Raw genomic sequence first — 24,886 nt, 5'->3', positions numbered from 1 at the left:
CCAGCTTCTTCCTTAAGTGGCTGGGCCAGGGTCCTCTGGTCCCAAGAGAACAGCACCCACTTCTGCTTTTGGCCTCAGCACTGGCTGCCTGATGTGAGGTTCAGCACCACTTGACTGAGTGACAGGAAATAATGTCTGAAGAGCCAACATGGCAGCTCCAGGGTCCATCACAGGGGTTTCAAAATGATGAGTTCAAAGATAACTTCCAGTTCCTCATGCAAATGCCATCCTATGTCTGAGGGGGCAGATGCCTGTGTACACTGGCTGACATTCTCTTTCTGGAAATTGAGAGCAGCTAATCCTAAGCATGTATTTTTGTACCAACTAAGTGCTTTATGAGCCCTATCTCATTTCATCCACATGGTACCCCTTTGAGGTCAGTATGACCGTGACCCCCCACTTGCCAGAAAGAGAAGTAGGTTCTGTAAGGTGAAGTGATGAGTCTAGGATCTCCCGGCTAGGAGGTGGTGAAAGCAGAGCTCTTACCTGCTATCCCTTTCCAATTTCTCATCAAACTCTAGATTGTCTAAACTGAAAGAGATGGTGGACACCAACCAGACGCAGGGTTGCAAATTCCCACAGGGGCCAGGGGCCAGGGAGGAGACTAGAGGGCACAAGTGATGGGGCAGGGGAATGCACAAATGGTAATGAACTGGAGAACACACCTGCCTAAAGGCATTCAAATTAAAACCAAAACACTACTCTGACTTCTGACTCAAGTTCACTCATCATCATTTAACAGATGGAGTGACTGAAATCTAGGGAGGTGACATGAAAAAGGCACTGCAGTATGGTGAAATATTCAAGGACTTCGGGGATAGCCAGTTCTCATTGGGAACTCAAGCTCTATCCCCTGCCAGCTGTGAGACTCTGGGCAATCCACTGCACCTCTCTGTGCCTTTCTCATGTGTACAATGGAGATGATCTCTGCCTCACATCATTGCTGTGAAGATTAACAGAAGTCAGCATATCCAAGATGCCCAGCCCTGTGTGTGACATTTATTTCAGGAAGATACAAAAGCCAAATAAGATCTCTGGATACGTCTTTTCCACAACCTACCTCCACTCCCAAGATGCCCTAAACTCACTGCCCAGAGTGACTGCGGTGGGGCAGATCAGGAAACACACACTGATAACAGGAGCAACTTTGACACACAAAACAAGAACTGAAAGCCACCCTCATCTGGTACATGAAGGCCTAGTTGAGGCGTGTGAGGCATTCCGTATTTCCACTCTCCACTTCCTGGCAGGGACCACAACATCTAGGTACCTTCCTTCCAGAATATCACCTCCTCACCACTACCTTAGGAAAAAGGATGCCTTTTTTGATTACCCCAAATCTCAAGATCCTGGGGGGGCTGGGATGAAGCAGAGGGGGCCCTGGCCTTCCCACTGCCCATGCCCATGGGTGGGTCCATGGCAGCAACAGTCCACCTTCGACAGGATGAAATGCTGGGGAAGACTGCAGCTTTAAGAAGTGTCAAGGGACCCCATCTCTACTACAAATACAAAAATTAGCCAGGCGTGGTGGCAGACGCCTGTAAACCCAGCTACTCAAGAGGCTGAGGCAGAAGAATCACTTGAACAAAAACGGGAAGCGGAGGTTGCAGTGAGCCGAGATTGTGCCACTGCACTCCAGCCTGAGAGACAGCGTGAGACTCCATCTCAAAAAAAAAAAAAAAAAAAAAAAAAGAAGTGCCAAGGGCCTTTGAGACCCCTCTTGTTAACTAAAACCTTAATTCAAACAAATAGTTTCTAAAGACCACAACTTCCTGAGGATTAGGTCTCTGATGCCCTTAAAGATAAAAAAAAAAAAGAGAGAGAGAGAGAGAGAGAGAAAGAAAGCAAGAAAAAAAAAAACAAAAAAACCTTAATTTGTTAAGACCTGGCACCTTGGAAACTCAAAATTCAAGATCTGATGTCTTTTGCTTTTTTTTTTTGCACTCTGGCTGTGGCTATCCTTCCCTTGCAGCAGGAGAGGCATCATGTTAAATGATGAAAGAGGGGCAAATAGAGGGATTTTCCCCCTTCTTCTCCCTCTCTTGCCAAACTAGGAACTAGGATGGTGGGCTTTAAATTTAAATTACGTCGGCCGGGCGCGGTGGCTCAAGCCTGTAATCCCAGCACTTTGGGAGGCCGAGACGGGCGGATCACGAGGTCAGGAGATCGAGACCATCCTGGCTAATACGGTGAAACCCCGTCTCTACTAAAAAATACAAAAAACTAGCCGGGCGACGAGGCGGGCGCCTGTAGTCCCAGCTACTCGGGAGGCTGAGACAGGAGAATGGCATGAACCCGGGAGGCGGAGCTTGCAGTGAGCTGAGATCCGGCCACTGCACTCCAGCCTGGGTGGCAGAGCAAGACTCCGTCTCAAAAAAATAAATAAATAAATAAATAAATAATAATAAATAAATAAATAAATAAATTTAAATTACGTCATGTCTCCTTTGTACCTACATGCCAGGCTTTCTACTAGGCAATGGGGCATAGTGATGGGCTAGACAGACACGCAGAGAGGGTGCAGATGGTCTAGTGGAGACACGGAATTGAAGTTATGCCAGTAATTATGTAAATACAGTTTAGTTAAACATGAAGGGGTTCAGGATAATATGAGAGCCTATAAGTAGATGGTTGCCCTCAGTCAGTGACGAGAGGGAGTAGTACTGACCATCTAGTGCTCTGTAAAGGGTTGAGCATAACATAGGGCCTAGTGCTTAAGAGATACTCAATAATGTCAATTCCTTCTTTCCTCTCTCCCCAAGTGTACGTGCTTGTGTATGCGTGTGCACATACACATACCACCGAGACTTTTTCTTTCTCTTTCTTCAAGAACACCTAACCTGAAAAAGACCCATAAAAACTCAGAAGTAACTTAATGTTGCCTGTTTTATGTCTTCTTTTAACTGTCCTCCAGGCACCCGGTTTTAGCTCCTCTGGGAAACCGAAAACCTAGGATACTTTGCTCCTAAAGCCATAAGGGCCCAACACAAAGGGAAAAGAAATATGGACAGTTCGTTTCATACTGAATTTGGAAATACAGAGATCATCTAGTTTTGTCCCCTCATTAGGTACAAATGAAGAAACAAGACCCAGAGAGTGTGAAACACTTGCCCAAAGTGACAGTTTCCTTGGGTGACCCTTCTAACATATGGTAGCTTTTTGTTTAAGCTGAAATCTTTCCCTGTTAGCTGTAACTTTTCAAATATACTTAACCTGCTAACGGGGGAGGTGGGCTCCCACACACTGCAAGCCATCTCAAGCCACCTAGGAATCCTCCGTTCAGGGACCCACCAAGTAAGGGACCTGGGTTTTCCTCTCTACAGAGTAGCTTGCTTAGTTTCAAACCCTGAAAACAGATACCAACAAATAAAACGCCTAAGGGCTTACATGTCCTGTTTATATTCTAGGCATAAACAGCACATTTTTAAAAGGAAGCGATAAAAAGATCGCAAACCCAAGGTTAAAGATTTCCAACCCCTTTCCATCTTGGAGTTTCCACACAGCTGCTGTAGCACTGGGTTTATATGTGATAAATTCATGACGTCTGACCGTATCTGTAACTGAAATTTAACACAACAATCATATTCCTGAGGGGGAAGATAATAGGGAATTTTCACTACTTTCGGAGACTTTTCTTTCTAGAATGTTTAAAAATTATTATACCACCTTTGTAATCAGAAAAAAAGTAAGGGTTTTTACAGACACCAATTTCTTAGGGAAGATTTATTTCTTCACCTATATTTGGAGCAAGGAGCTGCTTTTAAAGCTCTGAATACTCTGTCAAAGTTCTTTGGGTAAAAATGAAACAGCATCTGAATGGAGCCCATCTGTGAGACTTGAGGCTCCTGACTAGCCTTAGGCAGTTTCAGACAAGGCCATAATTTTCAGAGCAAGCTCACATATATCATTATATAAAAATAGACATTTTGTGGCCAACAGGCTGGAAAGCAAGCTCTCCAGAGAGGTCTGCCTCCAAGCTCTGCTTCTCCCTGGGGGTGGTGGGCAGGGGAAGAGAGTAAAGTTCTACTTACAAGAGCAAAAGTTTCCTCAAAATCCAGCGGTCCTCAGTCAGAAGCGGAGGCAGAATTTACGAAACCAGGATTCAAGGTTAGCAGTCCAGACCTGTGGTGCAGGCAGGATTCTCACTTCACCCCGCTCTCTGTCTCTTCCCCGTGTCTCCTAAATGAAAAGCACTTTGAGGTTTTAGTGGGTGTTTCCCATGTCTCGGGCCAAGTAAGTCCCCATTTGTTGTAATCCAATGCTCAGTCTGATGATGTCAACCACACAACTCACTCACTCAGTTTCCACCTCTCTGTCCACGGGAGAGATCCATTTCCTTTGGACAATGAGCCAGGGGGCTGTAACTGCATCCCAGGCCACCACGCTCGCCTAACATCCTTCCTTCAATTTTCAACCCTGCAGCTTTAGTGACAAAAGGTTTCCTATCCACTCACTGAGCCAGGGTTCCTGGGTAAATTCCTTTGCTTCTTAGTGGGTTGTCTGCTTTCCCGTGTGTTTAATTCCTTTCTTTGGTATATAATATACTAGTTAAGGTGGAGATCTTCACCCCACCCCACACCCATCTCCTTCTTCCTGCCCAATTTTCCAAGTTGTTTAATTTCTCCCAAGTCTCCTAGGTACATGCTGGGCACAGTACATAAGTTTGTCCTTCATGTAGAGTAGGTGATGTGTGCCCACGGGGAAGGCTTGGAAACAGCACTGGTCTGTCCCCTGGGGAACTGGGTTCCGGTCTTGGTCAGGCCTTCAACTGAATGAATGACTTCAAGCAAGTTACATCCCTCTCTGGACCTCAGTTTCCCTATCAACAAAATGCTGGCTTTGGTGCTTTCCACTTCTGAGATGCAATGACTAAAAATCAGTGACTGGGGAGCTTTTCAACAAATGCATTATAGAGCATTTTACTACAAGCTACCCAACTACATGCTTGAGGGAAGGAAGAACCCCGGAGAAGTCAGAGGCCACTGCCCAAGATGCCAGGCTCAGCTGGGCACCTTTACCCCCTTTATGAAGGAGATGAACAGATTCTCTGGGAGTAAAACCAAAAGAATTCACTGAACAAGTCCTTAGGGACATGAAAAGCAGCAGCATAAACTACAAGACAAGACAAACAAGTAAGAGACTGTAAGTGTCCTTAGGGACCAACATGGAACAGCAGTGGTTATGAGAGATCATTTCTTGCATTTGGAGAATGCTTGATGGGAAAGACAAAGAACATCTCTCTATTTTTGTGTACAATGGGAAGCAAGGTGTCATGCATAGTGGTTAGGAACATCATTTGGGAGCCACAGATGTGGATCTGAGTCCTGTGTGACTTAATTTCTCTGAACTTCAGTTTTTTTAACTGTCAAGTGGGATACTAGTGCCTCTGTTTTAGGATTGTGAGAATTAAAAAACACATGTGAGGAAACTGAAAGTATTTGGTACATAGTAAGTATTGAATCAATGTTTGCTCTCGTTGTACATCATCTCATTTGATTCTCACAACATCCTTAGGAGAGTGAGATAAATGCTATGAGGCTACATTACCAACCTCTCCTTCCTGGATCAGAAGACGCACACAGAGAAGTCAGGTGACATGCCCAAGGTCACACAGCTCAAAACGAAAGGGACAGAATTAGAAATGAAGCCTCAACTCCTAACTAGGTCAGCACACATGCTACACACATGACAATGCCAATGCCATTTCTCAAAATGGTTGCTGCAGCCAGCCTGGGAAGGAAACACTCAGGCCACTAGGTCGGAGAGGCTGCTTTCCTTGCTTTGCTACCCAAATCCTATGTGGCCTGAAGCAAGACTGGGCTTCAACTAACTCTCTCGAAAGGAGCAGATCTGATATGTTTCAATGCCACTTCGATGGTGATGGGAAGGTAGGACCGGAGCTCTACTGGGAAAGCAGCTCTCTACAGGTGGGGAAGAGGCTGTGGTAGTTTATGGTTTAACGAGAATTTTTACTAGTTCTCAGAAAACACAGATGCTTATCAAAAAACACCCAAGAAAACAGGCTATATTAGGAGGGAGTTTGCCAATCTGAAGGCTTTTCAACAATGTGACATAGGACTGCCGTGGAATAAAAACCACACCAGCCTGGCTGGGCGTGGTGGCTCATGCCTGTAATCCTAGCACTTTGGGAGGCCCAGACGGGTGGACTGCCTGAGCTCGGGAGTTTAAGAGCAGCTTGGGCAACACAGTGAAACCCTGTTTCTACTAAAATACAAAAAAAATTTGTTAGGCGTGGTGGTGTGTGCCTGTAGTCCCAGCTACTTGGGAGGCTGAGGCAGAAGAATTGCTTGAACATGGGAGGCGGAGGTTGCAGTGAGCCAAGATTGCACCACTGCACTCCAGCTTGGGTGACAGAGTGAGACTCCGTCTTTAAACAAAACAAAACAAAACAAAACACCATCCTGGTAACCCACAGAGAGCAGTCGCTCACAGCTCGGAGAGATCTGGGCTTCCTTCTGGACACTAGACCTTCTTGCTGTGCCTTGGTTTCCCAGTGTAAAATGAGAAGAACAATAGCCTTACTCTCCAAGGTTCTTGTGTTGGTTATGTGCCTGGCACATACTATACATTGAAAAATACTTGAATACTTCTTGTCTAATTCTGACCGTTTCATCATCCTTTGCCCTAATGGTGATGTGACAATGAAATAAAGTCATTTTAAATAAAGAGGGTCCTGTATTTCTCCAGAATGTCGGGATGAGTAACGAACAAAAGCCCACCCAGAGCTGTCAGGCCTGTTCTCAGCAGCAGCACTCAGTTTGGAGGGACTGGAGGTCGGGGCCATTGTTTGGCTGAGCCTTTATTCCAGAAGCCTGAGTAGGCGTCAGGAAATGAGGCTGGGCTCTTGAGATGGGTGCTTTGAATCACGTTTTGTTACTTGAACAAAAATAATAGTAAGGAGCCCATTCATAAAAACAACATCATTTTCTTCAACAACATGTACTTTGTATCACTTCCCTTGTGAACTGAGTAATTCTATGTCTGTGACAGAATCCCGGAAGACAGAACCAAAGCAACACTGACATATTCATTTCTTCTTTAACTGACAATACTGGACACACTTATGTGGGCGGGGACCACGATGTGCACTTGAGCACTCTGTAAACACCACTTAATGTCATCCTCACAATAATCAGGTACAGGAGACATTATTAATATTCACATCTTACAGCTGTAGCAACAGATGCATGGTGAGCAGACCAATCTGCTCAAAGGCTCACGGGAGCAAGGGGTAGAGCCTGTACTCTAACTAGGGACTGTGTGGGGCCAGTCCTGAATCCACAAACCCCCTTGCACTACCACCTCTTAAAGGGCTTCCCTTCAGGAAACTTGGCTATTTTTCAGACAGTAGTATCAGCTCCTTTGAGGATGAAGGAAACTTTGGCTGTTTAATTCCACCCTCTACCCCCAGTTTAGAAGGGGTCTCTCCTTCCTCTGAATTTCCTTAGTACTCTCTGTTTCTTAAGAAACACACCCTTTTCTCTGTTGACACATATTTATTTGGGGGCAGATCTTTTTTCTCTGCCAGAATTCTAACTGCTTAAGGAAAAGATCGGTGTCTAATTTAGCAGTATTTTGTACATATTATGAGATACTTACTAAAATAAGGAAATCCATAAACAAACCCCAAAACTATTATTGGATATTTACCACATACCAGGTAATATTCTGTTTATTTTATTTATGTTGTAGAGACGGGGGTCTCGCCATATGCCCAGATTGGTTTTGAACTCCTGATCTCAAGTGATCTGCCTGAGTTGGCCTCCCAAAGTGTTGTGATTACAGGTGTGTCCGGTTGTATTCTAACTGCTTTATATAAATTACCTAATTTAATCCCATAAGGATCTCTATGAGGTAGGTATAATTATTATCCCTGCCTGACACATGAGAAAATCACAGACACAGATTGATTAATTTGTCGGGGCAGTGTTAGTCCGTTTTGCATTGCTATAAAGGAATACCTGAGGCTGAACAATTTATGAAGAAAATAGGTTTATTTGGCTCACGGTTCTACAGACTGTATAACAAGCATGGCACCAGCATCTGCTTCTGGTGAGGCCTTAGGAAGATTTTAGACATGGTAGAGGGAAAGGACAGCCAGAATGTCACATGGCAAGAGAGGGAGCAAGTGTGAGAGGGAGAAGTGCCAGGCTCTTTTTAAACAAACAGGGCCAGGCACGGTGGGTCACACCTGTAATCCCAGCACTTTGGGAGGCCAAAGCAGGTAGATCACCTGAGGTCAGGAGTTCAAGACCAGCCTGGCCAACATGGTGAAACACTATCTCTACTAAAAATACAAAAATCAGCTGGGCGTGGTGGTGCACACATGCAGTCCCATGCTTTTTTTTTTTTTTTTTTTTGAGATGGAGTCTCGCTCTGTTGCCAGGCTGGAGTGCAGTGGCGCCATCTTGGCTCACTGCAAGCTCCACCTCCCTGGTTCACGCCATTTTCCTGCCTCAGCCTCCCAACTAACTGGGACTACAGGCGCCCACCACCATGCCCGGTTATATTTTTTGTATGTTTAGTAGAGACGGGGTTTCATTTTGTTAACCAGGATGGTCTGGATCTCCTGACCTCATGATCCGCCCGCCTGGGCCTCCCAAGGTTCTGGGATTACAGGCGTGAGCCACCACGCCTGGCCAATAAATTTTTTTTTTAATTAAAAAATAACCAGTTCTCACCTGAACTAACCGAACAAGAACTCACTCATTACAACGGGGAGGGGATCACGCCATTCATGAGATCCGTACCCATAACCCACACACCTCCCACCAGGCCCCACTTCCAACACTGGGGTTCCCATTTCAACATGACATCCAACAGATATCCATCAATATCGTTAAACATTCCAACTACATCAGCTAGCAACTGACGGATATCTGTTGAAGGAGTATATGAATAAAGAAATGCTGGCCACCACTACCCACTTTCTAGTCCACACAGCTGCTGTACAGTGCAATCGCTCATCACCCTATCAAAGGCGGGTTTCAGCTGCCATACCATTTCCAACTCACTTATTCACTATGCCAAGTAGTTAGAAGGTCCATGTTTTCTCTACACAATTAATTGAGAAGCATATTGATTGAGATTTATGAATAAAAGTAGATTTTGTTTTCTTTCCAACTATAATCATAATTGCTTATTGTAAAAAGATAAGAAAATACAGAAGAACAGGAAAAAAGGAAGAACAACACGTCGTCTCACCACAATCCTAGTGTAAGGCCCCAGAGAAGGAACCACACTTACACCTAAAACAATGTTCTTGGTCAAGCGTGGTGGCTGACACCTGTAATCCCAGCACTTTGGGAGGCTGAGGTGGGCAGGTCACTTGAGGTCAGGAGTTCGAGACCAGCCTGGTCAACACGGTGAAACCCCGTCTCTACTAAAAAACACAAAAAAATTAGCTGGGTGTGGTGGTGCACACCTGTAGTCCCAGCTACTCAGAAGGCTCCTACCTACTCATGAGGCTGAGGCAGGAGAATTGCTTGAACCTGGAGGCAGAGGTTGCCCTGAGCTGAGATCATGCCACAGCATTCCAGCCTGGGTGACAGAATAATAATCTGTCTCAAAACACACACAAACACACACACGCGCGCGCACACACACACACACACACACTGTTTTGAATTCAGAAACTTAAGACATTTTTGAGGGGCGGGGAATCAAACCCACAAAAGATGACTAAGACATTGCTGGACATATTTTTTTTGGTTTTGGAGTACACATGGCTGCTTTTTCTTCAGGGTTCGATGTCCTGAGGATCCACTTTGTGGTCCCCTTTGGACTGCTGATTTGGTGTGTCTGAAGAAGAGCTGGAAGGAGAAGAGAAGCCTGACCCCAGTGATTATGTGGCTAGAAACTGGACAGGTTCACAGGATATCACACTGTCCCCTCCCTGCCTTTTTTCAAACCACTTCCCACTAGCTTGAGATAAGTTTCCAACTACAGCTGTTTTGGGATAGATGGACCTTCACTTCAACAGTGACCTTAACTTTAAACAGACTCACTGATTTTTGCAGCTGAAAGGAGCATGTGGTCTCCTCATTTTAGGGGTGAGGAAGGCCAGATCCAGAGAAGGCAAGGGACTATCCTGAGGTAGTACAGTCTGGTGCTCCAACAGGAGAAGGTTTGAGACTCTCACTTGCTACTCTCTATTGGTCTGAGACTCTCACTTGCTACTGCACTTTGAAATACAAATTTGAAGGGCTCTTCCTTCTTATTTTGGTTAACTCCTACTCAGCCATCAGATTTCAGATTAAATGTCACTTCCCTAGGGCGCCCTTTTCTCTGAGCCATGTTAGCTCCCCCTGCTGTAATGGTCTCATGGTACCCCATGTCTCTTCTCATAACCCTTAACATATTTATAAGTACATGGTCCGTGTGTTTCCCCATCAGACTGTACACTCCACAAGGTCAACAGTATGTCTCCCTGGTTCACTGAATACATCTATCCCAAGTGCCTAGAAGAGTGCCTGCCATAAAATAGGAAACTCAATAAATATTTTCTAAACACACACACACTCTACTTAGTCCAGTTTATGGTAAAACAATAACATACTTTTTGTAAAAAGCACCATGTCTTCTGAATTACAAATTGGGCCTTCTTGCTGAAAGAAGGATCATTGGAGAACAAGGGATTTCATTTCAAATAATTTCCAGAAGATAGAAAAAGTTCAGATCAGAGAGGTATGACGACAGAAACTGAAGTCTGGAGCACAAGGACAAGAAAACACCATTGGAAACGAGAGACAAGGAAACGTGTGGGACCCCAGGGAGGCTCTGGACCTGAAGACAGCAGGCGTGGAGAAGATTCAGAAGGGCCAAAAAATGAAGGGATCCACTGAAGGTCCTGTGCCACCAGCTCCTCTATCCCATACCTGCAGCACACAGAGGGCCCAAAAGCTTTGTAGAACCACAGCCAAAGACAGGAGGCCTCTTTAAATAAATTGAATGAACTACCTAGGATTGATCTAGGGCTTCTAATAAGAGACTGGCCACCTTATGCTAACATGTGAAGGGCCCTCAATCTAACTGCAGCTCCTGCTTATGTGCCCTAAAGGATCTTCCACTTAGAACCTTAGTACCCTTCTAGTACACAGCAGCTTCCCAGGCAGGACAGAGGCCTGTGGGACAAACAGATGAACTGAGACCTACCCCTTAAAGAAGTCTTTTATTATTAATTGTCAGTGGTCAAATAAAGCATGACAGGATGTCTGATGAACACCAACTGCATGACAGGAGTTCAAGATTCAAGACCAGCCTGGCCAACACGGCAAACCCCATCTCTACTAAAAATACAAAAATTAGCTGGGCGTGGTAGCAGGTGCCTGTAATCTCAGCTACTCAGGAGGCAGAGGCAGGAGCATCGTTTGAACCCAGGATGCAGAGGTTGCAGTGAGCTGAGATCATGCCATTGCACTCCAGCCTGGGTGACAGCCAGACTCCGTCTCAAAAATAAAAATACAAAAATTAGCCAGGCATGGTGGCACATGCCTGTAATCCCAGGTACTTGGGAGGCTGAGGCAGGAGAACTACTTGAACCTTGGGAGGTGGAGGTTGCAGTGAGCTGAGATGGTGCCACTGCACTCCAGCCTGGGCAACAGAGCAAGACTATCTCAAAAACAAACAAAAAACTGATGAGTCAAGAAAAAGCAGTATGGTAACGTGAGGTCCTTGTTTGGATCTGATTGGAACTAAAAAATTATGGAGATCACTGCTAATAATAAAAGATTATTATTTTATGTGTGATAGTAATGTGGTTATATTTTAAAAGGAGTCCTTATTCTCTTAAAAGTACATGCTAGGCTGGGCACAGTAGCTCATGCCTGTAACCCTAACACTTTGGGAGGCCAAGGCAGGTAGATCACCTCAGGTCAGGAGTTCGAGACCAGCCTAATATGGTAAAACCCCATCTCTACTAAAAATAAAAAAATTAGCTGGGCGTGGTGGAGTGTGCCTGTAGTCCCAGCTACTTGGGAGGCTGAGACAGGAGAATTGCTTGAACCAGGGAGGTGGAGGTTGCAGTGAGCCGAGATTGCACCACTACACTCCAGCCTGGGCAACAGAGTGAGACTCTGTTGCAAAAAAAAAAAAAAAAAAAAAAAGGCTAAGGTAATTACTGATAAAATGATGTCTAGAATTTACTCCAAAATAATCTAGTGGCAGGGGAAAATGGCTACCAGCACACATGAAACAAGACTGGTCATAGGTTGTTGATTTTTGAAGCCGGGTAATGGGTGGTACATGAGGATTAATTATACTATTCTTTCTAGTTTCATACATGTTTGAAAATTTCTGTAATACAATTAAAAAAAAAAACCCAGATATCTCAATAAGCATATTATTTAGATATAGAGAGATAAATGCTAGATCAAATGCCTAAAAGGATCAAAAGTGTATGCTCTTGGGAGCAGGATAGGAGGAAGGGTAAAGAAAGAGTGGGGGCAAGGAACAGATGGTTTTTATTATAAATATTTTATGATATTTGACCTTAAAAAAGACTAAGGCAAACTATTTGCATGTACCATTCTAACAAAAACAAAATTCATTTAAAAAAGGAAATGGGAGTAATATGATTTAGAGAAATAGAATAACCACCAAAAGAAGTAAAAGCAGAAAAATAAAATGGCTGCCTCAGGGTGAGGAGGTAAGCAGGAGACAGATGCCTTTCTGGACTCAGAGATTTTTTAAAAAGTCATATTCATGTATTACTTGGATTTTTTAAAGGTAGCTATTATCAGTTGCTACTATCAGTTACTAGCAGGGCCTTTTGCTAATCTCTACATCTATAAACTGAATACTTCCTCAGGTTTAGAATCCCAAATCACCCAGAGTGAATATCTCCACATTAAGTGTAATAATAACAATTATTGCTATTAGACAATTGTTTGCCATTTGTCAGTGCTTTACATATGTTATTTCTAATCGTTCTAACATTCCTGCAAGGCAAGTATAGATATTCCCATTTTACAGATGAAAAGGTTGAGGCTGAGAGACATTAGCCATTTGCTTGAGATCACAGTATGGGCTAGGCCTGTGAGACTCAAACACCAAGCTCCTTCCATTACCCTACTTCTCCTTTGCATTCCATTTGTTTGGTATAGTCCAGAAAGTACCTTTACATACATTTTCTCATCAACCACAAGAAACAGGAGGGACATGACTATCTTTACTTGACAAATGAAGAAATCAAACCTAAGAAAATTTAGGTAACTTGTGCAAGAATCCAGGCTCCTGATCCTTAATCTAGTATTTCTTCTACCATTCCTTATTTCCCCTCAACAACAAAATGTTAAATCAGTCATAATCCCCTCATGGGCATTTGTCATAGGAGTCACTGTACATGAATGCAGCAATGCAGCCAAAGCAGGAATTTTAAAAAGTGGGGGGGGGGGGGGGACATTTTTTCCAAAGGAAATATACTAATAAACCATGGAATGTCCTCAGTTGTTCTAATGACAGCATGTTGCTTGAGTCCTCAAAGGGACTCTTGAAATGTCAGCAGCCTGCCTGCCTGGCACAGAGCAGATGAGTTGCTGGCACAGGCAGTCTGCAGCAGTTCTGACAACCAGTGCCACTCTACTTAGTTCCAAAGAAAGAAATGAGACATGCGTGCCTCTGCCCTGAAAAAAGAACTTCTGTGCTTCTTAAATCTACTTCAGTCAACAGCCATGGGGCCCCAGGGCTTTTTAATAGTTGCCGGGAATCTTCTTAGAACAGTGCTACTCATCAGAGCAGAGGCATGTTTATGAAACCGTACATCAGGTTGCATAGGGGTGGGAGCCAAACATGGGATAACTAAAGAGGGTGAACATGTGACCCTCAGTCATCTCAAGTCAGGGTAGCTGAAGCTCTCCCCACAAGAGAAGCAGCCCAAAATTTGGGCACAAGAGCCTTAAGCCTGGTGTGAGATGCTCCTCAGTCTGTGCTGGCATCTAAATAATGGCCAAGCAGCAGTTAGGGGAAAGAGGCTGTTTACTTGAGTTCAAACTATTTATAGCACCAGCAATCTGCACATATTTGGATGACAAATCTCTGGGCTTCAAGTAAGTGGTGCTTTGCTCCTGGACAATTTCATCAAACACACTCCTCCCCACGCCACCCCCAGTCCCCCTCACTAACACATGTTGCCCTCAGGATGTTTTATTTAAGTTGCTGAATTTTAAAAGATTATAAAAAGAAACCACATTTTAAGAACAAGTGACTTTTAATCCATTTATTTCCAAGTTTGAACTACATATTTTCTTTAAGGCTTGAATCAGAAATTATAATACATGTATATTATATAAAAATATACACTTGCCCCATACATGAACAAAACAGTAACTGGATGATGTCTGTAATTTAACATGTATATTGACCTGGTGTGGCTCATGCCTGAATCCCAGCACTTTGGGAGGCCAAGGCAGGTGGATCATTTGAGGTCAGGAGTTCGAGATCAGCCTGACCAACATGGTGAAACCCTGTCTTTACTAAACACACAAAAAAATTAGCCGGGTGTGGTGGTGGGTGCCTGCAATCCCGGCTACTGGGGAAGCTGAGGCAGGAGAATTGCTTGAACCTGGGAGGCGGAAGTTGTAATGAGCTGAGATTGTGCCACTGCACTCCAGCCTGGGCGACAGAGCGAGACTCCGTCTCACAACAAACAAACAAAAACATGTATATTGTTGTAAAGATGCTGAGGCCTGCTCAAGACCTACAAAGAGAACGTTTCTTACAGTGCAATTAATATACGATGATTAAAGGCTTTCCGAACAGATCCACAAACAATGTGTAATCATATATGCATTACAAACAAAAGAGGTCTTATTACCTATGAATTCTGGGGAGAAGCAATGGTAGTGTACAGTGTTCACCAAGGCCCAATGCGCCCATTGCATGCCATACAAGAAAAAGGCTCAACTGTAACAAACCCATGTGCAGAGCCTTCTGCACAGTTTTAACTCACAGAAGGTGTTACAGCCTTGCCAATGAATGTGTTTGGAAAAACCAGTCTACTCTAAAAGCTGCCTTGTGTTTACAGCAAAAGCATTGCTGATCTGAATCTTGCATCTCCCCTGACCCAGGCATTGCCTAATTCCAAAGACGAAAAAGTGCTTGTTAGTTAACACACATGTTGGCAGCTTCCAGTCCTATAATGCAGGCAGCATATGGTGTAGAGAAAAAGGCCAGTAAAGTGAAGACAAAGGTTTATAGTACAATGGGTGATGGTAGACAGTTAACATGGTGAGAGGAAATAGAAGAGATTCCTAAAAGGGACTTACATGTTTTCTTGTCTTTTCCCCCGGTCAGTAAAGCTCATTAAAAGGTCCCTAAGACAATCTTCGAACAACCCCACTTTTTTTAACATTAGGAAAAAAGTTCTGGTCATGGTAAAGAAAAAGAGGCGTGTCTATACATAGAATGTAAATTATTTAGAAATTTCTTCAGGTCACTTTGTTGTTGTTGTTGTTATTATTATTATTATTTGAGTCTCACTCTATTACATAGGCTGTAGTGAGAGCACGATCTCAGCTCACTGCAACCTCTGCCTCCTGGGTTCAAGCAATTCTCCTGCCTTAGCCTCCCAAGTAGCTGGGATTACAGGCCTGCATCACCACATCTGGCTAATTTTTGTATTTTTAGTACAGATGGGGTTTCACCATGTTGGCTAGGCTGGTCTTGAACTCCTGGCCTCAAGTGATCCACTTGCCTCGGCCTCCTGAAGTACTGGAATTACAGGCGTGAGCCACTGTGCCTGGCCTAAAGCATGTAATGTTTGATCCCATGTTTTTATTTCTAGGAATTTTTGAATTATAAAACTATCCTTATCATTGAGACCTTAGCTGAGATGTCACTTTTTCAGAAAAACTTTCCCAAGCCACCCAACCTAAAATAACCACCCATCTACCTATCACATCACTTTCTGTTTAAGTGTCCATACAGCACCACTTTTTTTGTTGTTCATTAATTTCTTTACTGCCTGTCTTTCACTGCTGCCTCCTCCTGTCCCACATTAAAACATCAGTTCTGTGAGATGAGGGGCCTGGTCTGTCTTGGATGCCATTCTTCCCAGGTGGTGCACACTAGCCAGGGACACTGCAGCAGCATCTCATTTAATCTTCACAGCCATATGAGGTTTCTGTTATCCTTCCACTTTAGAGGTAGGCAAACTGATGTACAGTTTCATTTTAGTGAGTGGCCAGTAAGTGGCAGTCGGAATCTAAATACTGGTATGTGTGACAACAAAGTCCACACTCTAAACTACCTCTCTCAAGAGGAATCAAAAGTTTAAATAGTTTAAATGTGCACTTTTTAAACCAAACCATCCTAGTTGTGGAAATGTATTAAATGGAGATGATCACATAAGAACACATAATTAGATACATCTTATTTATTGCATACAACTTATCATAGCAAATACTGGAAATGTTTAGGCAAGTCACCAGTTAGCCACATAAGGTTCAAGTTTATGTTTTAGTAAACAGGGGCCCCCATCTCAGACACTATGAGGATTTAATGAGACAATGCATAGTACCTGGCTCATAGTCCATGTTTTGTTGTTACTGCTATATTTATTCATTCATTCGAGACAGGGTCTTGCACTGTAACTCAGGCAGGAGTACAGTGATATCATCACAGCTCACTGTAACCTCAAACTTCTAGTCTCAAGTGATTCTCCCACAACTCAGCCGCTGGAATAACTAGGACTACAGACACGCACCACCATTCCTGGCTAATATTTTCATTTTTTGTGGAGACAGGGTCTCACTATGTTGCCAGGCTGGTCTCGAACTTCTGGTCTCAAGTAATCCTCATGCCTTGGCCTCCCAAAGTGCTGGGATTACAGGTGTGAGCCACTGATCCCAGCCTACATTTAAATCTCTGAAAGGATATACAATATACCAAATTGTATATCTCTGGACAGCAGGATTACATGGGGAGTGTGAGATATGGCAAGGTTCACACCTGCCATAGGTGTGATCACTTGAGGTCAGGAGTTCAAGACCAGCCTGACCAACATGGTGAAACCCTGTCTCCATTAAAAACACAGAATTAGCCTGGCATGGTGGTGCATGCCTATAATCCCAGCTACTTGGGAGGCTGAGGCAGGAGAATCTCTTGAACCCGGGAGGCAGAGGCTGCTGTAAGCCAAGATCATGCCACTGCACTCCAGCCTAGACAACAAGAGTGAAACTCCATCTCAAAAAAATAAATAAATAAAATAAAAAATAAAATAACAAAAAATAAAAATAAAAATTACATGTTTATGTACATTTTATTTACAGTTTTGGAGGTAACTACCACAATTATGAAAATTACAGTAAAAAACAGCTTTCAGAAGGCCTGGCTAAAGCAAGTGAGGATTTTTTTTACTTTCATCACTATATCTTTCTGTTCTGGAGTGTTTATTTTTGTGTCTGTGTATTACTTTTATAATTTTTGTTACACTGGCAAAAGAAGGAAGGCTGGTGGAATTGTGTGATCACCAACTAAAATAAATAATAACGGACTGAATAATGTAAACATACATTTCAGGAGACAGAAATTTAGTCTTACCTTGACTGGAATAGCTATTCTACTAGACATGTGCCTTATCGAGATTTCTTTTAAATGATACTTCTCAGTGTTGTGGAAATATGAGAAAATGTAGGTGAAAATGGAAAATGGTACAACATTCCTAAAGGGCAATTTGACAATATGTGCTGGAATACTTAAAAATGTACAGGGTATATGGGGCCTCTCTGTACTGTGCAGTTTCATTGGGAAACTACAACTGGTCTAAAAAATAAAGTTTCTTAATTAAAAAATGTAAATGCTCTCTGACCCACTCATTTCACATCTAAGAATCTATCCAAAAGAAACCACTATAGATGTGTGTGCAAAGACTTGACTTAAAGTTATTCACTTCAGCACTATTCAGAATACTGTAAAACTGAAAATCCTTAAGGTCTACAATTAGGGAGTAGTTAAATAAACTTTGGTAGATATACAGAATGGAATATTACACAGTCACGATAAGTAATACTACCGAAGAATATCTGATGACATTTAAAAAACGTCACATAAGGGCTGGGCACGGTGGCTCATGCCTGTAATCCCAGCACTTTGGGAGGCCGAGGTGGGTGGATCACAGGAGCTCAAGACCAGCCTGGCCAAGACGGTGAAACCCCGTCTCTACTAAAATTACAAAAAATTAGCCAGGCGCGGTGGCAGGTGCCTGTAATCCCAGCTACTCAGGAGGCAGAGGCAGGAGAACTGCTTGAACCTGGGCGGCAGAGGTTGTGCCACTGTACTCCAGCCTGGGTGACAGAGTGAGACTTCGTCTCAAAAAAAAAAAAAGAGTCTCACTTTAATGTTAAGGTGAGCCTCTATATATAGAAGAGGCTCATGTTTGTAAAATGGAAAGTAGAAAAAAATGGAAGAAACTATTAATCGGTAGTATATCAGGATGATGACACTGCAGATAATTTTTATTTTCTTATTGGTATTTTCAATTAGTATTTTATAATAAAATATAGCATTACTTCTACAAAAAGAAAAAATACAAAAAGTTATTTTTAAGTTCTTTTGGACAATACATACCAAGCGCTACAAAATGTGCATACATTGACTTATAAACGAGAGAGACATTTATATCAGAGTTACTTACTGCTTTGTTTTCAGACAGGGTCTCACTCTGTCACCCAGGCTCCAGTGCAGTGGCATGATCACGGTGCAGTCTCCACCTCCCAGCCTCAGGTGATCCTCCTACTTCAGCTTCCTGAATAGCTGGGACTACAGGCATGCGCCACCATGCCCAGTTGATTTTGTATTTTTTTTTTTGTAGAGACGGGTTCACCATGTTGCCCAGACTGGTCTCAAACACCTGGGCTCAGGCCATCTGCCAGCCTCAGCCTCCCAAAGTGCTGGGATTACAGGCAGAGTTATTTATAATAGTGAAATAATAGAAATAATCAAAATATCAAACACATTGTCTGGCCACTAAAAATGGTGAAGAGAGACATAAGCCACACTCTGTCAGCCAAGAACAGTCTCCCAGTCTCTAGAGCCCTGCTCCTGTCCTTAATCCCGGGCCTGGCCCAGAAGGTGTGCTGCCCAGTCTGTGCCCGGCACTGGAAGGTGCACAAGAAACACAAGCTGGACAACAACCTCAATGAGCAGAAGCTAGAGAAGCCATTGAAGGTGAACTGAAAGTGGGAAGAAATGAGCTCTAAGCTCTGTTCAGGGACCTCAGCCTTGAGTTACGCCACCTGATGACAGGAATGACCAAGATGAGTATGAGGATAAAGGAAAAGGAGAAGGAAAGGAGCAAAGTAGATAGCCGAAGAAAATGAAAATAAAACAGGAGAAGAAAAATCAGGATTTTTAGAACAGCAAGATGAAGATGAAGCAGGATTCCAAAAGGTGGAAATGCCCTGAGCAGCCTCTGAGCTCCTGAGCCAGGAGAGCCCTCCTTCAAGAAGCTTTGGTGAGACAATCACAGGGACTGAGTTCTTACCGGGCTGACCTTGCAGGGTATCTGGTAGCCAGACCTTAGGGTCACAGGGGCAGCAATGGGGTTTTCTCTAGGGAAGTCTCACGGTGTAGTTAGATGGCTTTCCCCAACCTGCATTTCATTTGCTGCTTAATTCCCATCTAGGCAGCACTAGGATCCATTATCTGGCCCTCTATAAGATTCTATAAGATCCCTACATTTTTCTTAAGAAATGCTTTCCTGCTTAAACCAGCTGGAGCAGACACTTATTGTTAGTAGTACCTGAGAACCCTGGCAGATTTAGTAATGGAAACCAGAAGGGAATGCAGACAAAACTCCCAAAGAAATGAAACAGATCTTGGATAACTCATGAATGGAACATGCCTATTTATGTACCTATAGGTTACAACTGATTTGTGGGTCATGAAATCAATTTAATAGACTGGGACTACATATTTTTTATTTTTCTTTGTTTAGAGACAGCCTTGTTCTGTCGCCCAGGCTGCAGTGCAGCAGCACAATCTCAGCTCACTGTAACCTCTACCTCCCCAGTTCAAGCAATTCTCCTTCCACAGCCTCCCGAATAGCTGGTATTACAAGTGCGCACCACCACGTCCAGCTAATTTTTGTAGTTTTAGTAGAGATGGGGTTTCACCATGTTGGCCAGGCTGGTCTCGAACCCCTGGCCTTAAGTGATCTGCCTGCCATGGCCTCCCAAAGTGCTGGAATTACAGGCATAAGCCACCATGCCCAGCTGGGATTAGCATATTTTTCAAAACATGCAACAGTATAGAATAGAATGAAAAGAAGAAAATGTTTCATTTACATATAATATATGATATGCATGCATGAGTCATAAATTGCACATCTTATTTTCAAAGTCAAAAAGTCTGAAAGAAACTGATTTATCTCACCTGCTGGACTTAAAAGGCAGACGGAATTTAATAAGCATTACAACAGGGGCTGGTAAATTTTTTCTGCTTTTTCTGTAAATGGATAGACAGCAAGCCTAAAGACAGCAAGTACTTTAGGCTTTGTGGTTTCTGTGGCAACTTACTCAACTCTGCCACTATAGTGCAAAAGCAGCCACACACAATGTGTAAACAAAATGAACATAGCTGTATTCCAATAAAACTTTATTTACAAAAACAAGTGGTAGGCTGGAATTTGCCTGCAGGCCATAGTTTCCCAATCTCTGTCTTAGGGAATGAGATACGGGTAATCAGTGGCATGAATTGTTGGAAAAATTTTTTAAATAATCACCTATTGGCTGGGCATGGTGGTTCACATCTGTAATCCCAGCACTTTGGGAGGCCGAAGTAGGTGGATCACCTGAAGTCAGGAGTTCAAGACCAGCCTGGCCAACATGGTGAAACCCTGTCTCTACAAAAATACAAAAATTAGCTGAGCATGATAGTGGGTGCCTGTAATCCCAGCTACTGGAGAGGCTGAGGTGGGAGAATTGCTTGAACCCAGGAGGCAGAGGTTGTAGTAAGCCGAGATCGTGGCACTGCACTCTAGCCTGGGATGACACAGCAAGACTCTGTCTCAAAATCAATCAATCAATCAATCAATCACCTATGATTGCCCGAGGTAAAGTACATATTAAAGTCAGGCCTTTTTCAAACTCAGTAGCAGCTGCTATAGACCAATGAAGGGCATGAAGGATATAAAGATTATGAATGGGCTAACTGCATCTAACTGCACTAGAACATGTAAAGAAAATTATAAGCCCATGTTCTAGGACTGTTATGGGACAGTTTCTGATGTCCAGTATCTGATGTTACCTGTGCTGGTAAAGGCAGCAGTAGTATTTTCTCCAGAAGAGTCCCCCTTAGTGGGGCTGGCCATTTCTCATGGAAATATTGTCCGTGATTGCTTCACTTCCATCTGTGTAACATCCAAGCGCAGATGTTAAACTACCTTTCTGCTTAAGCCAACTACAGTGAATACTGTTGTTTGCTACTAAGAATCCTGACCAATACATGCCCCCAATAACACTTTCATTATAGTTCCCAGCACAGTACATTATAACCACTTGTTATATTCTATGTCCCTTAGTAGATGGAAAATTTTGTATTTTATTCAACTCTATAGTCTGAGCACTAGCAGAAGGCCTGACAAACAGAAGGCACTTAATGAGCATAAGCAGATATTAGAAAAAAACCCACTAACACATGAAAGCTATTGCTTTAGTTAGAATGGTGAAATAAGTAATTTTTAAATGATGCTTTGAAATATTTTCATAAGTGCCCACGTCAAAGTTGGTATCATTCATCCAAGACCAAGTAGCATAGTAGTATTCATATCAAGGTCAAGATGTCCTAACGAAGAAAAAGAACTGCTGATTTTCTTTATTTCCATTAATGATTTTTACTGGTTGTTCAAAGGACTTATCTTAAACCAAGTCTCAAAGGTCTGAGAGGTTTATACACATCTGGAACAATGACAGGAATGTGAAATCATAATCATGAAAGTCTGTTTCCTCCTATATTCACAGCCTATCTTATAATATAATAAATGAATGGAGAGTTATAGAAAGTTACAGAAAGACCACTGCCTGAGATGGACTTGGGATCAAACAAAAAAAATGAGAAAGGAAAGCCCTCCAAAACTGATCCTAGAAATCATGGCTAAAGCTGGGCACATGTGTAGTCCCAGCTACTCAAGAGGCTGAGGCAGGAGGCTTGAGCCCAGGAGCTCTGGTTCTGGCTGTGGAAAACATAGCAAGACCCCATCTCTAATAATAATAATAATGGCTAGAATTCACAATAACTCACACTATATCACGATTTAGAGAGCTTATACATAAAATGAAGCTGTGTCCTTTCATGACATCAGAAAAAAAAAACACTTTAAAATACAACAAAAATGAGATCAAAATCATAACGTCATGAGGCCAGTGATACCACAGTAGCAGAAAGTCTCAGGAAATGAGAAGGAATAGTGAAAAAGGATTCAGTTTAAAACCATTTTTCCCACCTGCTGTAGGGGAGAGGCAGCTTTGACTTCAGATGCTCATTCCAATTCCTTTGGGTGAAAAGAGAGTAATTCCTCACAATCCCATGATCCCCCTAAGAGATGATCAAGATACTTTACCAGAGCCCCCTTCTCCACAGTCAAAACTGATCTCTCCATCTGACTGAGAAAAGTGAGGTTAATAAGTAGTCTTATTCCTCACCCCAAAAATAGCTCCTGGTGGATCCACAAATCTAAATGCAAAAATATGAAACCATATAAGCACTGGAAAAACATATGGCACATTTTATGACCTCACAATGGAGAAGGTATTTCCAAATACTATGATATAAAATCCAGAAGTCTTTAAAGGAAATATTAATAAATGTGACTATGTATAAAAATATTCTGCATGGCAAAAAGCATGATGAGCAAAATAAAAATCAAATGTCAAACTAGAAGAAATTATATTTCCTACCAATACAAATAGCTTATTTCCTTAACCCACAAGGAGATTTTCGAAACTGGTAAGACAGACGGCCAGGTGCAGTGGCTCATGCCTGTAATCCCAGTACTTTGGGAGGCTGAAGTGGAAGTATTACGTGAGCCCAGGAGTTTTAGACCAGCCTGGGCAACACAGTAAGACCTCGTCTCTACAAAAAAATACGAAAATTAGTGAGGTGTAGTGTCATGTGCCTATAGTCACAGCCACTCAGGAGGCTGAGGTAGGAGGATCGCCTGAGTCCAGGAGGCTGAGGCTACAATGAGCTATGATTATGCCACTGTACTCCAGCCTGGGCAACAGAGCAAGATCCTGTCTCAAAAAAAAAAAAAAAAGAAAGAAAGAAAGAAAAAAGAAAAAGAAGAAATTGACACGACAAAGATCAACAAGCCAAGGGCTTGATTTCAAGCCCTCCTCTGAGTCTTCCCAGCTGGGTGCCTAGACAGAAACAGAAACAAGCCAGGCTTGTTGTGCCCAGTCCAAACTTCCGACCCACAGAATCTCTGGAAAAAAAAAATCAGTTGTTCTAAGCCACAAAACTTTGGTAGTTTGTTATACTACAATAATAAGTAAAATATTGGATTGTGCTTTGCTAATATATAGTTGGGAATTTTTCATAGTAAAATGTAGAAAACTTCCTGAGTAAAAGGGCTTGTGATTTTTCCATTCTCATAATGTCACTGTCAGGTTTTTTGTTTTGCTAATCTCCTTCTATTCTTAGGAAGCATTTGTGTAATATTAACTCTTTCTCTTAAGTACTTGGTATACTCCTAGTGACGGGCTAGTTTTCTTTAAGGGCAGAGTTTAACTGCTGATTCCATTTTGTTTTTTGTTTTTTGAAATGGAGTCTCACTCTTTCAATCAGACTGGAGTGCAATGGTATGATCTCCACTCACTGCAACCTCCGCCTCCCGGGTTCAAGCAACTCTCCTGCTTCAGTCTCCCAAGCAGCTGAGACTATAGGCATGGGCCACCATGCCTAGCTAATTTTTGTATTTTTAGTAGAGACAGGGTTTCGCCATGTTGGCCAGACTGGTCTCGAACTTTTGACCTCAGGTGATCCTCCCGCCTTGGCCTCCCAAAGTGCTGGGATTACAGGCGTGAGCCACCACACTCAGATGGCTCCATTTTTTTTTTTTTTTTTTTTTGAAATGGAGTCTCGCTCTGTCACCCAGGTTGGAGTGTAGTGGCGCAATCTCGGCTCGCGGCAAGCTCCGCCTCCTAGGATCACCCCATTCTCCTGCCTCAGCCTCCGGAGCAGCTGGGACTACAGGCATCCACCACCACACCCGGGTAATTTTTTGTATTTGTAGTAGAGACAGGGTTTCACTGTGTTAGCCAGGATGGTCTCGATCTCCTGATCTCGTGATCTACCCGCCTCGGCCTCCCAAAGAGCTGGGATTACAGGTGTGAGCCACTGTGCCTGGCCTCTGTTTTTACTAATAGTTATATTACTAATACATTTATCCATTCACCTAAATTTTCAAAATTTTGGTTTAAAATTATTCATAGTGACCAGGCACGGAGGCTCACACCTGTAATTCCAGCACTTTGGGTGACCAAGGCACGTGGATCACCTGAGGTCAAGAGTTAGAGACCAGCCTGGCCAATATGGTGAAACCTCGTCTCTACTAAAAATACAAAAAATTAGCTGGGCATGGTGGTGCGTGCTTGTAATCCCAGCTATTGGGGGGCTGAGGTAGGAGGATCGCTTGAACCTGGGAGGCAGAGGTTGCAGTGAGCTGAGATCGTGCCACTGCACTCCAGCCTGGGCAATAGAACAGAGCAAGACTCCATCTCAAAAAAAAAAACATTATTTATAGTATCATTATTTTGTTAATGAGTATACAATCTCCCTTTTTCACTCTTTTTTTTTTTTAAGCACTTTTTTTTTTTTTTTTTTGAGACAGGGTCTCACTGTGTCCCCTAGGCTGAAGTACAGTGGCATG

The 24,886-nt window shown here is 43.0% G+C and overlaps 1 protein-coding gene across 8 annotated transcripts in view; it reads right to left on the bottom strand.

The window, feature by feature from the left end:
- The window catches only part of PKIG (cAMP-dependent protein kinase inhibitor gamma), a 92,566-nt gene that overhangs the window by 32,947 nt on the left and 34,733 nt on the right, over window positions 1-24,886 (bottom strand). For 4 of the 8 annotated variants that reach the window (XR_004431244.1, XR_004431246.1, XM_033186502.1 and 1 more), the window contains exon 2: window positions 4,032-4,179. The exons of 2 other annotated variants lie outside the window; for them this stretch is intronic. The gene's annotated coding sequence lies outside the window, so the exon portion shown is untranslated. Of the gene's footprint in view, window positions 1-4,031; window positions 4,180-9,267; window positions 9,379-21,264; window positions 21,368-24,886 lie in introns of those variants that run through there. 2 more of the 8 variants (XR_004431247.1, XR_004431245.1) reach the window with 2 other exon arrangements.

This window comes from Trachypithecus francoisi, unplaced genomic scaffold (assembly GCF_009764315.1).
Source record: "Trachypithecus francoisi isolate TF-2019V2 unplaced genomic scaffold, Tfra_2.0 Lachesis_group21, whole genome shotgun sequence".
Classification (NCBI taxonomy): Eukaryota; Metazoa; Chordata; class Mammalia; order Primates; family Cercopithecidae; genus Trachypithecus; species Trachypithecus francoisi.
This window is presented reverse-complemented; position numbering and strand designations above follow the sequence as displayed.